Below are 2,876 nucleotides of genomic sequence, written 5' to 3'. Positions count from 1 at the left end.
TTTTTTTAAGTTCCTCCTGATTTTTGACTGTAGTGTCCTGTAATACTTCAAGTCTGTTTTCCATCCATTGAAAATATTTCATCATCTTTTTTTTTTTTTAAATTCTGCATCAGAAATTTACAGCAGACTCTCTGGCTTCATGAAATCCATTGTTACTGTGACATTTTTGGGGGGAGATATCTTGTTTTGGACTTGCCTGGTGAGTGAGGTACTCTGCTTCTTTTGAGACATTGAGGTGGAAGAGTTTTTGAAAACTAGGGTGATAGTTGGTTCTTGGTTTGATGTCACTACTTCTCTATTGAGATGTCCAGTACCTCCCTTTTGCTTAAGTTGGTGGGACCAATGTGGTAGGGCCAAACAGCAGTTTGTAGTCTAAAGAATCTAAATTTTCAGTATTGGACATCTTTTTCAAGTGAGGTTGAAAAATGCTATAAATTTGGTCTATGTGTTTTTGTTCTTTTGTGTGGTTTTTTGTTTTTGTTTTCTTTAAGTCCTGGCCCTCGGGCCCCAAAGTTCAGAGTTGGCGGCGGGGTCGTGGACTGGGGCGGGGGAAGCGATGCAATACCTGAAGACAGGGACGTGGTCAAAGGTACAGGGGTGGGTCCCACTTCAAATCCATTCACTCGGTCCACTGTGTCTGCGCGACACCCACCTTTCCCAACCCCAAAGTTCAGAGCTGATGGCGGGGTTGCAGACTGGAGCGGGGGAAGCGATGCTATACCTGAAGATGGGGGACGTGGGTCAAAGGTGCAGGGGTGGGTCCCAGTTCAAATCCACTCCCTCTGTCCACTGCGACTGCAGCACCCACCTTTGCCAGACCCAAAGTTCAGAGCTGGCAGCGGGGTCACAGACTTTTCCCTCATCCTTTTATTTTTAGTCTTTCTTTAACTTCATTTTTTAGATGTGTCTCTTATAGACAACATATTGGTGGGGTTTTTTTATCTGCTACTCTTTTACTCCTCAGGCGTACATTTAAACCATTCACATTCAGTGTAATCATTGAGAGGTAGGGTTTTAATGCTATAATTTTGCTCAATTCTTTTTGGCGTTGTTGCAAGTTACTTGGTCCATCCTGTTTTCTGTGACATCTCTGTATAAAGGACGTTCTCTCAGTATTTCCTGTAAGGCTGGTCTTGTTTTTACGAACTCTCTTAAGTTCTGTATTCCTGGGAATATTTTGATCTCTCCTTTGTATTTGATGGACAGTTTTCCAGTGCCTCTAGTGCCTTGTTTGTTTTCTCTGCGTTGTTTTGAATTGTTTTTTTTAAGCTCTTCCTGATTTTTTACTGTAGTGACCTGTAATTCTTCAAGTTTGTTTTTCTTCCACTGAAAAAATTCAATCTTTTTTTTTTTTTTTTGAATTCTGCGCCAGAAAGTTCCATTAGACTTTCTGGCTTCATGAAATCCATTGCTAAGGTGTCTTTTTTTTCTTTTTCTTTTTAAGATATCTTGTTTCAGGCTTGCATGGTGAGTGAGGTACCCTGCTTCTTTCGAGACATTGACGTGGAAGAGTTTTTGAAAACTGAGTTGATAGCTGGTTCTTGGTTTGATGTCACTGCTCCTCTGTCAAGGTGCCCAGGACCTCCCTGTTGCTTGAGTTAGTGGGACCAACATGGTCAGGCCAGACAGCAGTTTGTAGTCCAAAGAAACAAAATCTTCAGTGTTAGACCCCTTTTCCAGGGGAGGTTGATAAATGCTATAATTTGGTCTATTTTTTTTTTAAATTCCTGGCCCTGAGACCAAGGGCCCTTGGGTCCTAAAATTCAAAGCTGCTGGGTGTGGGTCAAAGGTCCAGAGGTGTGTCCGGTGTCCAAAACCACTCCCTTTATCTACTGTGTCTGCCAGGTCCTCTCACCAACACCAAAATTCAAAGCTGGTGTGTGTGTGTGGGCTACTTCCGGAGGGGTAGCCTTGGTACCTGCTAGGTGCAGGTCAAAGGTCCAGAGGTGTCTCCCTTGTCCAAAACCTTTCCCTCTCTCTACTGCATCTGCGTCTGTGAGGTCCTCTCGCCACCTCCAAAATTCAAAGCTGACAGGGTGTGTGTGTGTGTGTGTGTGTATGTGTGCAAACTTTGGCGGGGTAGCCTTGGTACCTGCCAGGTGCAGGTCAAAGGTTCAGAGGTGTGTCCTGTGTCCAAAACCCCTCCCTCTATACTCCCTCTATCTACTTTGTCTGTGAGGTCTTCTAGCCAACACCAAAATTCAAAGCTGGAGCGGGGCAAACTTCCGGTGGGGGGGTGGTTTGCCTTGGTACCTGCTGGCTAAACACAGTTTATTTTACTAATTTAGAGATTTTATTCTTTTTAAAAAACATCTCTTAGCTGCAGTTTCCAATTTATTTGTTTTTGTTTTATTACTTGTTATTTGCAAATTTCTCATGACATTTATCCAAATTTTTGAGCTTTTGCAGTACTCCCTTTTCTGAACCAGCAACAAAGTTTCTATACATATTGAGACCACTGCAAAGAAGATCTTTCTCAGCAATCTGCTAAATTTGTAAAGGCTTTTTTTTGAAACATAGCCAATTTTATTCAAATTTTACAAAATTTATACTCAGCTGTTATTTCTAAAATGTGTGCCATAATTTTCATAATGGTTTTATTAGTTTTCTCTTCTTTTTTCTTTAAAAATTCTTCAGTAGAAGCCAGAGTCTTGAGTTGCCCAGTTGGGAGCCTCTGACCTACTGTTCTGATTAAGTTTCTTTTCAATATTCATGGCCAACATCTGGCTTCTAAAGGAAAGGCTTTTGGTCTTTTCAATCACTTGCTGATCAGGTGAGACTGCATTGTTACCCATAACCACATGACCTAATTTTGAATCAATCTTGGCATCCAGTCTTGCATTTCTAATCAAATTCACAATCCACCTTTCAGCTTC

The 2,876-nt window shown here is 41.7% G+C and overlaps 1 protein-coding gene across 1 annotated transcript in view; it reads left to right on the top strand.

Annotated features, from left to right (window-relative positions):
• The window catches only part of OCA2 (oculocutaneous albinism II), a 569,803-nt gene that overhangs the window by 41,037 nt on the left and 525,890 nt on the right, over nucleotides 1–2,876 (top strand). The gene's annotated exons all lie outside the window — the stretch shown is intronic.

The sequence above is a fragment of the Elephantulus edwardii genome, unplaced genomic scaffold, assembly GCF_000299155.1.
Source record: "Elephantulus edwardii isolate Elephantulus edwardi_28Jun2011 unplaced genomic scaffold, EleEdw1.0 scaffold00234, whole genome shotgun sequence".
NCBI lineage: Eukaryota > Metazoa > Chordata > Mammalia > Macroscelidea > Macroscelididae > Elephantulus > Elephantulus edwardii.
This window is presented reverse-complemented; position numbering and strand designations above follow the sequence as displayed.